Source organism: Nannospalax galili, unplaced genomic scaffold, assembly GCF_000622305.1.
Source record: "Nannospalax galili isolate Female #2095 unplaced genomic scaffold, S.galili_v1.0 scaffold191, whole genome shotgun sequence".
Taxonomy (NCBI): domain Eukaryota; kingdom Metazoa; phylum Chordata; class Mammalia; order Rodentia; family Spalacidae; genus Nannospalax; species Nannospalax galili.
In genome coordinates this window covers 5,224,511-5,236,531 of record NW_008331484.1, presented here as the reverse complement: position 1 = coordinate 5,236,531, position 12,021 = coordinate 5,224,511, and the positions used below count along the sequence as shown (strand labels likewise).

The 12,021-nt window shown below is 39.1% G+C and overlaps 1 long non-coding RNA gene across 3 annotated transcripts in view; it reads right to left on the bottom strand.

Moving 5' to 3' along the window:
• LOC115068599 overlaps positions 1-12,021 on the bottom strand; it is an 85,007-nt gene that overhangs the window by 17,800 nt on the left and 55,186 nt on the right. For all 3 annotated transcript variants that reach the window (XR_003847939.1, XR_003847937.1, XR_003847938.1), the window contains 2 exons: positions 7,718-8,029; positions 7,265-7,336 (listed from right to left, as the gene is read on the bottom strand). This is a non-coding gene — a long non-coding RNA (uncharacterized LOC115068599). The remainder of the gene's footprint in view (positions 1-7,264; positions 7,337-7,717; positions 8,030-12,021) is intronic.

Below are 12,021 nucleotides of genomic sequence, written 5' to 3'. Positions count from 1 at the left end.
ACCAGTGATAGTCATGCATATAGAGATTAGAAATGCATGTGAAAACGTCTCAATGTCAATTGCTTTGAAATGAATTCTTCTGTATGAAAAAAAAAAGTTGTGCTGTAAAGTATTCCTTGAGAAATGTTTATAATTCTATGAGAATGTAAATAGTTTCACAGTAATTGTTTTCCAGTTAGAATATTCTAACTTAATTGCAGTGCAGTCTCTTTAATTTCTTGTTCATTAATTTTTAACTAACTTCATAAAAGAATAAGAATTAAAAAATGTGATTTATTTTAGAAAAAGTTACCTGGACTGCTGAAAAGGATGTATATGCCACAGCTGTTGGATGAAATATGCTATAAACATTTATTAAATCTAAAAATAAATAAATAAATAATAAATAAATAAATAAATAAATAAATAAATAAATAAGAGCTAGAAAAATGGTTCAGTGATTAAGAGCACCTGCTACTCTTCCAAAGAATCCAAGTTTGGTTCCTGGCACCCACTCTGTGTGGCTTACAATAATCTGTAACTCTACCTTCATGGATTGGACACCTTCTGGACTTCTTGGATACCCACACACATGTGACAGAATACATATAAATAAATGTAAATCTTTTAAAAATTAAAAATATGGTCATGCACCTCCTCCCTGGCTCTTACAGTCTTTCTGCCCCCTCTTCCACAATGCTCCCTGAGCCCTGGGGAGACAAAGTTTAAGATAGGAGTCCTGTCCAAGAACCAGCATTCTGCAGACTTTTAATCTCTACACTTTGGCCATTTGTGACCTTTTGTGTTCATGGTCCTCTGTTGCTTCTGGGACCCTGCTCAGATGAATCTACAGGAGTGGTGTCAGTGTACACAAGTCCAATCCAAACTCAAGCAGACAAAAGCCCAGCACAGAACTTGGGAAACAGACAGCAGACCCCAATCTTAGCTGAAGAAATATTGGTAACTTATTACTGCTAGGTGTGGAAGAGCTGATCTTCCTAAAGTAAGGAACTCTATATAAGCTGACTAGGCCTCAGTGGAAGAACTTGCACTGTGGGAAGTCTGGGGACACTAACTTGACACACTAGGCCTTAACACAAATGACAGAATGTATGAATTCCAGTAGGGGGGCTATGAGAGGGTGCCATCGGAAATGCGGATATAAAGATGATTAAGATTGACTGATATATTCTGTATGAAATTTTAAAAAATCAATAAAAAATTAAAAAATAAAATAAATCTGGTTTTTAGAAAAACTTATTGAATTTTCATGTATTTCATACAGAAAATTGTCTTTATGCCCCCTTCCCCTTTGGCATCTTCCCATAACCCCACCACAGGAGTTCATATATTCTGTCATTTGTGTTAAGGCTTATCATGTAAAGTTAGTGTCCCCAGATGTTCCTCAGTGCAAGTTCATCCACTGGGTAATCTAGTCAACCTGTAATTGATAGATTAATGTTCTCCCTTAGTAGCTTGTGTAGTGCTCTCCAAAGCTGTGAGAACTAGCCTTCAGGGGAGGTGGCTTCCAGGTCAGTTCCAGTTCCATTGCCTCAAATCCTGTCCTCAGCAATAGGGTCTTACCATCAAGTTCTGGGAGGCAATCAAGGACTGTGGCAATAGCCTGTATTTTGAGGGGAGTCTCTTGGACTATCTTGGCCAACAAGTCAGAGGAAGGTTTCTCCTGTCTGGCACTGTTTCTTGTTATGTAACCTTCAGCTATATACATGGGCTCATGTAGAGATATTGTATGTGTAATTTTTCAGTTGGTTTTTGGACTGATATGATTTTCTCTGTCTTTTTATACTAGGTAGGCACTATTTATGTCTCCTCTTTCTCTCCCTGTCTTATCCTTCCTCCCCTCCCTCCCCTCCCTCTCCTCCCTCACCATTTAAAGTGTCCCCATTTTCCTCATTTCCCCCTTGATAATTTCTGTCTGCTATGGTCCCACCTCTCTTGAGCTCCTTCTTCCCCTTTATTCCCATAGATCTTTGTATAACCCTCCTTCTCCTCCCATTTAACAACCCCCTTTTTACACATTTATCCCTTAGTAACACCTGCCTCTTACTATTCTCTCGCAGGTTCCTTCTTTTCCTTTACCTCCCTGGTTCCCTTCCATTTTCCTAGTTACTGCAGTCACATCAGAATATGACCTGACTTATAAGGATTTGGTGCTAGGATCCACAAATGAGGGAGAACATACATCTTTTGTTTTTCTGGGTCTGTGTTACTTCACTTAGTGTAACGGTTTCTAGATCTATCCATTTACCTTTAAGTTTCATTATTTCATCTTTTTTACTACTAAGTAGAACTCCATTGTGTAAATCTACCACATTTTTGTTAACCCCTCGTCAACTGAGGGGCACTTAGGTTGTTTCCATCTCTTAGCTATTATGAAAAGAGCAGCAATAAACATAGTTGTACAAGTATCTCTGTACAATAGGATGAGTTCTTTGGGTATATGCCAAGGAGTGGTATAACTTGGCCATGTGGTAGGTTCATTTTTAGATTTTTAAGGGTTCCCCACACTACTTTCTGAAGAGGTTGCATGAATTTGCAATCCCACCAGCAGTGAATAAGTGTTCCCCTTTCTCCACATCCTCACCAGCATTTGGTCTCATTTGTTCTCTTGATCTTAAATAAATCTATTTAAAAAATAAGGAAATAAATCTATAAAAACTGGGAGCCAATTATTTAAAAAACAGAGAGATGGACATTTTTAAAGAAGAAATGAAGGCAGCTAAATACAGTACTTTCTTTAGTAAGTTTAAGCTTATATATGTCTTGATTAAAAAACAACCACACCTAATATTTAAACACTATGGTTGACAACATCTTTTATTGACACAGAGGCAGAAATTGTACAAAATATAAAAGAAAGTGAATAGGCACTATTTCCCCCCTTTTTATTTCCCAAGTCAGATACCAGAACACCCTATGATGGGTTTTCCAGCATTACAAACCTATGAGTCTATGGTTTGCAAAGTCCCATATTCTATGCACATTCACCTGAGGCTACAAGTCAAATGACAAACTGTATATTTTATTTCCAGATAGGAATAGTCTAGTTTCTCATACATTACCACACTTACATTGTCCTTTTACTCTGTCCTTACAACAGACTATAGTGATAAAAGTCTTTGCTTATATGGGACTGAGATATGACTCTTACACAACAAAGACTGTAATTTTTTTAGCAGCAGAATGAGCCACCCTATCACTTAGATCCTGAATAAATATAAGATGCATCTGTTGAAATTGAATCTATGGGTTCCCTTTAATGGGCCAGGCCAAGTGTCTCCAAGGACAGAAAAGTGGGAGGAAGCAGTCCAGCTGCTCAGACTGCAAACCTTTTGTCCTTGAAAGAAAAATCAGGAAAATATGAAAAAGAATAAATAATAGACTTGATCTCGGGGAAGGATTAGCATATCTTCATTAGAATACTGATCATTTGACTATGTGCATTTATCCCTCAGAGGAGACCTACAAAGAGTGATGTATCCTTTATGGTACATTGTAATATGATGTACCCTTCATATGTTTCAGGCCACTTGAGAAAGACAAAAGTTCATAGAATCTGATGTGCCTTTCTTGCATATTTCCACTGTACAAAAGAGATAATGGAAAGAAGAGTGATAATCTTGATGAGGCACTAAGGAAAAGATGAGTAACGTGCTCCTTAGTGTCAAAAACAAAATATAGGATAAGATTATTACATAAAACAGAGACACCTCCATGGCATTGCACGGCACAGGTGCACTCACATGCATGCAGGCAATACACTCGTACACATAAAATAAAAATAAAAGATAAAATTTTAAAAAAATGGAGACATCTCTCCAGTCTAAACCTATTCAAGGGAGATCTTCAGCCATCACCAAATGCCCTTGAACCAGGGCAAGCTTACTTTGTAAAAGGAAAAATACTCTCCTCATGAAAGAACCTCTGCCTAGTGGTTGGAGGATAGAATGTTGACAAGCAAAGAAAAAGAATACAATGTAGCTAGAGATGAAAGGGAACACGGGTAACAGTTGTTCTAAGTCCCTTAGCTGCCTGCACATGTATCCTCCCTGCTTTCCAGTCTCACTGGAGTAGTGCACAAAGATCTAGCACCTCTGAGAAGAAGACCAAGTGCCCTGGAGAGAAGGCCTCTTGAGGCTCAAAGGGCACATGAGAGAAGTCATTCCTCAGAGCACCATGTCCTCACTGTGAGGAGAGTGTGGAAAAGAAAGAAGGGAATCCAGGCTTCATTTTTCCCCGTTCTGTCAAAGTCAGTGAAGAGCAGAAAAATCTCAACCTCACTGGGGAAGGAAGCAGCGGGGGTAGCTCTGAGGTTGACAAATAGTTCTGGCAAAGCTTGTAGCAATTAAAAAGATGTGTGCAAAGCTATATAGTTTGGGCTAGCATCAGTTTTTTGTTTGTTTGTTTACAAGTAGAGAAGCTGAGTGGCAATAGACACAAAGTAGATAAACTCAAAAGGCAGTTCTGATAAGAATGTTCAGAGAAAGGTCTAGGAGGCACCTCACTGTCTTCAACATAAATAACCATGGAGCAGAGAGGTTGGAGATAGAAGTCTCTTAGGTACTCAGCTGTTGAAATCAGCCACTAAAAGGTATAGAAACCCCTGGGGGAGTTTTGTTGAGAGGAGGAAGGTCATTCACATTACAATGAACATTTATGGAACATTTCTTTCATCCACCAATACTAAGGTCTTTGCATGCATTATATCTTGTATCCCTACTGTAGATACTGCACTTCTCTGGAGTGCTTTGACATTTACAGATGAAGAAGGAGAGCTCTTAAGAAGTAAATGACCTTGCTCTAAGGCCATTCAGCTTACACGTGGTGGTAAGGACTGCTCTCTAAACCTGTTTCACTCCAAAGCTAGAACCTTCAGACAGTGCTGAAGTATTCCCAGCAGCCCCAGTGTGGCTCTTGCCTTCAGATTTTCAGGCAGTGTTTTCACTCATTAACTCATTTGTTACAGTGACCTATGTGCCAGACCCAAGGAGCATTTCTGGGGCTGGGAAGATGGCCCAGTTAAAAGTGTCTCACAAACAAGCATGAAAACTTGACTTTGGATCCTCAGAACCCACACAAAGAGCACATGTCTGTAGGAGCACACATATAACAGTGTGGAAACTGTTGGAAACAGGCAGCTCATTGGCCAGTCAGTCTAGTTGCATTTATGAACTTTTAAATTTTTTTTAAATTTTTTATTACTTGTATGCATACACATTTTCATTCCACAGTGGGGGTGGGGTGTCAGGACAACTTGCAGAAGTCAATTCTCTCCTATGATGTGGGTCCCAGGGATTGAACTCAGATCATCAAGCTTGGCAGTAAGTGCCATTAGCTACTGAGCCATCTCACCAGTCCTGATGAGCTTTTTGAGATTTTGTGTCAAAAAAAGGAGATGGAGAGCAATCAAGGATAGACACCCAATATCAACTTTGGCTCCACATGCATGCACACACACAGGCACGTGTGCATATACTTACCCACACTAGCAAGTATACCTACCACAACAAAGAGATGAGAGAGAGAGAGAAAGAAAGAGAAGCATTTATGAACAGAAATCAGCAGAACCCAGTTTGGGGGGGGCTTGTAATATAATAAAGAATAAGGGCCACAGGCTTTAATCAAATGATTGCATAAACAAATATTAAATTATAATGCTGACAAATGCTTTGTGGAACTTGAAAGTGAATATCAAGAGAATTTGCGGAGGCTTCTCTACAAAAAGACAATTGGTCAAAAGGAGAGGATGAGTAGAAGATAACTAGTATTGAGGCGGCATCAAGAACAGCACTGTGCTTTATACTAAAGCCCTGTGGACAGGAGAGAGGGGACAGTATGTTTTGAAGGAAATAACAATTGAAAAATGGAGATTATTGTGGCTACAGAAAAGAAGAGCTAAACGGCCTGTTTAGAATTCATAAAAATAACAATCTTAAGAAATGTTGATAGGAAGGAGTCAGTATTAATAACAGCCCACACATTTTTCTTGGTTATATGCTCTTTATACAAATAAATGCATATGTTTACATATTTATGCATTTAATTTTCCTTATAAGCCTTTGAAAAATAGGCAGTCTTATCTTCACTTTTTAAAATTTTTATTATTTTTATTTTATGTGTATGAGTGCCTGCATGTGTATAAGTGCACCCATGTCATACAGTGCCTGCAGAGGTCAGAAAAAGGTATCAGATCCCCTGGGACTGAAGCTACAGATGATTGTTAACCATCATGTGGGTGCTGGGAATGGAGCTGGGTTCTCTGCAAGAGCAGTCAGTGCTCTTAACCGCTGAGCCATCTCTCCAGCCCATCATCCTTGCTTTTAAAATAAGGAAATGGAAGCACAAACTTTAAGGAATTTGTCCAACTAGTGTCATAGTGTCAGGGTCCTTGATCTTAACTTACATGGAATCCTACCTCCGCCACTTAAAGAGAAGGGGTAATTAGAGAAAGTATATTCAATGTGTTATGGTGGTGGTCCTTCAGTACTAATGTACGTGAGAATCACCACGAATGCTCAGTAAAAGTCAGATTCTCATGCCCTCCTCACTCCCTAGGTTCCAGAGTAAACAGGTCTAGCTTTTCTCACCATGCAATTTAGATAGTACTGATGAGTGCTATAGAAACAAGAGTTGGAGAACTGCTGCTTTTTTATAACAATTGGAAAAGAGGGTACACAGGTACAAGTGTAGGCAGGTTAGCATGTCTTGTAGGAGATTGGTGGAGTTCTTTCTAGTGGTTTCTATTGCCCTATGAAATGCAATGTGGCATACATGCATATTGCAAGACACAAGTGGGGCACCTGACAGTCATGAAAGTGTGAGAACCCATCTGTCCTTGGCTTTGAGAAGGGAAGTCCCATAGTCCAGTGAAATGTTTTTACTTGTCCTACGACTGGCTCGGTTATGCCTGTTCTTCAAGCAGTTGGTGGAAGGAGCATATTCCTTAAATGAGTGACAGGAAGGCCAGGTGATTGAGGAAAAGCTGGATGGAGCATAGGGAGAAGCCAGGAAACTGGACTTGCAAGGGCACAGCAGATGGGGAACCAGTGAGGCCCAAGACGAAAACGTGTATTTATGGCTGAAAGGGAAGTACATGGGGGACTTGATTTGTTCACAGTATCCTTGAATTTGTAGTGGCCATTGTTGAAAACGTCTTTTATCCCAGAATTATTTCCCAGAACTTCCTACCAGGCCTCCCAGAATATTGAGATTTACATCTGAAAAATCAGCACACATCAGGGAACATCTGTGGTGTTCAACTTACCCAGTTAATGGCCTTTCCCCGACTCTTACATCACGGAGACCACAAGCCAACTCACTGTAAAAACGTAAACAGCTGTAGGGAAAGCATTCATTATTGGGAGAATTGTCCAGTTTCTAAGTATTTAGCTACATAGAGGAAAAATACATTTAATGGTAATATCAAAAGTGGACTTTACTCAGTCTTTCACAGATCACTCTGTTTATTTCAACCTCTCCAACATAGCAAATGTACAATGGGAGGCAGATTTGAAACACAGGCAACTCTCATCTATTCATGTATTTAGCAATTAATAATACATATACTATCCAACTTCTGTATTTAGCTAAAAAGTACTACTACCCCCACCTTCTCACCCATAAATAACTTCTCTGGCACATTTTTAACTGAAGATTTCTTTTAATCTATGAAACGTTAAAGTCAATTTTCAGATATAAAGAGAGATAAACGGGATACCTCCTCCTCCACAAAAGTGAATTCGGTGCAAAGTACAGCATCCCCACTTCAACCCCTTCATGGGTTTGGAAGGAGAGAGTTCATTTACTAAACTCAAAAGGAGATAGAAAGATTCCCAAGATATCCAGGGGAAGATGTTCTGGAACTCAGCCAAAGCTGCCTTTCCCAGACTCCCGGGCAACGAGCCCATCCTTTCGGAAGTGCTGAGACTAGAGCCTGCAGTGTTTGTCCAGTGAGGAAGTTTCCTGGAGGTCTCCTGTCTCCTGCCAAGCAGCCATGAGAAGAGCCGGAGCTCAGTCAGCCGGCCTCATCCTGTCAGAAAGAAAAGCCAGGGAATTCCCTCTTAAGCAATCTCAGAGCTGCTGGAAAAATAAGGGATAAAAAAGGAAACTAGAAGAAAATATATACAGCTGTGGAACATACACATACATACACAATGTAGTTACATATATATTATACACATAGATGTCTAATAACTGGCATAAAGTATAAATATATACATATATTCACATGTAGTCATAGACATGAAATTCTATGTATCTATAGGATATGTATACATTTTATATATTAGGAGTATTTATTTATATAATGTACATTATTTATACATTTCTATACATGAATATATAAAATAGTGCCCTCTTTTCCTCCCAGTATACCTCAATTCTGATTTCAGTGTCTCAGAACATAGTCAAAAGACTCAAAAAAATTAAAACCAGAAAGATTTCCAGTAGGATAGGAAGTTGTTGTCGAAATTTGATTTGTAAGGCCAGGCTTAAAAGCTGGTCCAGCCCAGGGTAAACGGGTGCCTTAGGAAAAAAATGGCTTGGCAGAGTTTCTAACATCCTTCCATCTCCAAACATTCAAGTCCAACAACCCACGCTGTTCCCTTATTCTTCCTCCAAATGGGAAGAAACACTTCTGTTAAGACATCTGTTTTAGCTCCCAAATGCCCTCAGCACTCCCTGAACAGGCTAGGATCTGCTTCCTTGGGGGAGACCAGCTGGGGGAGGGTATGCTTGGGACCATTTGGGTGGCAGGCGGTCCCTTCTGTGCCCAAGGGCACCTGGCCTTTGAAGTCTGGAAAGTTTTATCCGTGGCCCATTGATTTCCATACACTTTGATTCATCAAGACATTAAGAGATATGAAAAGATAAACTTCCCTCCCTGAAGGAAAAGAGAGAGCTGAGGGAAAATTTACGATCGTGCACATTTTCCTGTCACCATAAATAACCCCCTAATCATCAGACCAATCTATAAGGAAGTGCTGTAGGCCTCCTGCTGAAAAGAGAAATGTCTTTGCTTTCTTTTTGACAATTACATTACTAATAGAAGTAATTTGTGAAGTTTAAGTCTTCTACCTGACTGAAAAAGTTCCTTAAAAAAAAAAAAAACAACTATGGCATTGCTGCTCCGAAAGCAAGCATAACCAGCAAACAGTGTTTCTTCCAGCTGTTTGTCATTTTCCATCTCAGAGAAACTCACCACGCATTCCCCCTCACTGACTGGACCACTGACTGATTATTGAGACGTGCTTAATTGGAGAAAAATATCAGCAGTGCAAATCACTGTATTTCAGCAGTTCTAAAGCAACAGCTTCTCCAGTGGAACTGCATGTTAGCAGCTCAATATGACAAAATCAAAGCAAGGTCCAAATATAGAGAACTTAAAGATAAGTTTACCGCTGGAATGTTTATAAATGCCTCTGATTAGCGTCTGAGACTCAGAAACCTTCCTCCACCGACCCTCGCAGGCATCACACTCATTTCTTCAAGTTGGGTGCTCTTCACCTAAGGTGTCAAGCTGGTGCATGCCTTCTTACGCGGCATGGGGGTTATTGCTCTCTTGGGTGTTCTGTTGCTTTACCATTGATATATTACCAGTCCCTTGAGAAGTTTAGGTTCCAAAATCTTGGTTCTCTGAGTTTGCTCTCTTGCATGCAACTGTTTGACTCTTCAAACTATTCTGTTCTCTAGGCATGAGCTTTAAATGAGTTACTATTTTTCCAAACTCTGTGTGTGTACATTTATATACATAAACAAATGTGTAAGAAAAGTTTAAACTATGGATGTATTAATGGATAAAGAGAGACCATAGAGGAAGGGAAACTTAGATGGGTGATTGGTAATTTAACTTTTGGAATGAACAAAAGGAGCCACTAGCCAAAGCATCAGTTAGAGGGAATGAGAATTCCAGTCCCAAGTGAAAGAGGCCTGACAAAAACTAGCCAATGCTTCAGAAACGAGGAAACCTATATGGAATGGAGACAGTGATGCTAGATTCAGAGAGGGAGTGGGGAGGAGATGGCCAGATCTGTCTTGACTGGTTAAAGGGTTGGATTTTGTTCTAGTGGAAAACCTTTGGAGGACGTTGATCAAAGTAATGATATGTAGTAAAGCAGAAAAATTCTCCCTTTGCAAGAAGAAAATACTGTCGGAAAATAAGCCCAGCTAGCCTGAAACTGACCTGTTGGAGTTCCTGATAAAAGATGAGAGAGGTTTTCCCTAGATACCAGGGGACAAGTGGTTGAGTTAGGGACATATTCAGAAGATAGGCTTGGCATTTTTTATTATGGATTGAGTACAATTTGTAAAGGTTCGTGATCAAGAACAATTGCTTCTCTTTTGGCCTGAGCAATTGCGTGTTATATGGTCTGGAGAGCCAATGTTCCTACTACATTTCAGTCAATAAACATTATATTTCATGTATTAAATTTGTATTGTGTGTTATATATGTTTTAACCATTATTTGTGATATAACTACATGTAGGTGTTATGATGAACACTTAACAAATGAAGAAAATGAGCCTCAAGATGTTAATTTGTCTAAAATCACCCAGCTAAGCCAAGTCAGCCACGTTTCCAACCATAGCCAGCAGGACCCCAAATCTACACTGTGCCTGCTCAGCTACAATTCCCTTCACTTGTCCATTGATGGCTGGATGAGCATCAGCCCTGAGTGCCATCCTTCAATGTAGAGAAGAAATTGAGAGAGCCCAGAGTGTATAAGCTATGCTTCTATAAACATTTCTGAAAAATGCTTTTGGTTTGATGAGTTACTGAGGCTTTTCAGTTTGTTTTATTTTATACAAGAAAAACTGAGGAGTCTAAAGTTTAGTCTGTAGACAATCTGTGTTCAAACTCCAGGCCTACATCTTAATAGTGGTACACTCTTCAGCACATTTCTTAGCTGCTAAGATTGTTAATTTTCTAATTTGTAAACTAAGTATAATAATATTTACTCTAGAGGATGGTGTAGTGAATAAATAGGAGATATAGAAAGCATTTAACAAAATGTTTTGCAAGTAGAAAATCCACAACAAATAAAAGGCATCTATTTATTTTTTTATTTATTGTTTTCATTTTTGTGTATGAGTGTGTTGCCTGCATGTAGGTAAGTGCACCCATGTCATGCAGTGCCCACAGAAGACAGAAGAGGTCATTGGATCCCCTAGAACTAGAGTTATGGACAGTTGTTAGCTGCCATGTGGGTGCTGGGATTCGAACCCAGATCTTCTGCAAGAACAAGAAGTGTTCTTAACTGCTGAGCCATCTCTCCAGCCCCCCAAAGGCATCTATTTTAATGGTAGCTTTTAAGAGGAAGCACCAGAACAGAAAAAAATTACCTATCAGTATTTATTTTCTGTAATTTATTCCTAACTCACCAGATAAGGCAACTTAGGCCAAAAAAATGCTATTTGCCTAATAGCCAAGACAGATAAAAGTCAGGACAAGAATTCTTATTTCCTAATTCCCTGAACACATACACGAAATCACCCAAGTCGCTTGGATGGTATGTATTGTTTTAAGTTGTTGCCCAACTGATTGCTTCTAGTCTATTGGCATCTAAACTACAGCTTTTAGACTCTATTTGTTCTAATAAATAAACTATAAAGACATGTAATCATGCTCAAAGAGAACTCCTAAACCAAATTTCCACTATGAATATATACATTGTTGAAAAATCTATTGGCAGTACAAAAATTGTCAATGTGGCCTTAAGAGCTGTTTTGATTTGGAAGATCTCTGGTTCATTTATTTGTGTGTGTTAAAAGAAATACATTTGATAACATACTCTATCTAGTCATCTGATATAAGGAATTCTCAGATCTGAAATCTGTGATGCAAAGATCCTTTTTCCTCAAGGCTAAAGCAATGCCTTAAGGGATTTCCTTATTCAATTTCTAGAATAAGAACAGTTCTGATAGCTGATTATCAAAATCACCTGAGGAGTTTAGTAAAATTATCAATTTCTTTATCTCCAAATTCTCAAAGATTTTGATCCAGTAGGGCAGAGATACGGATCAA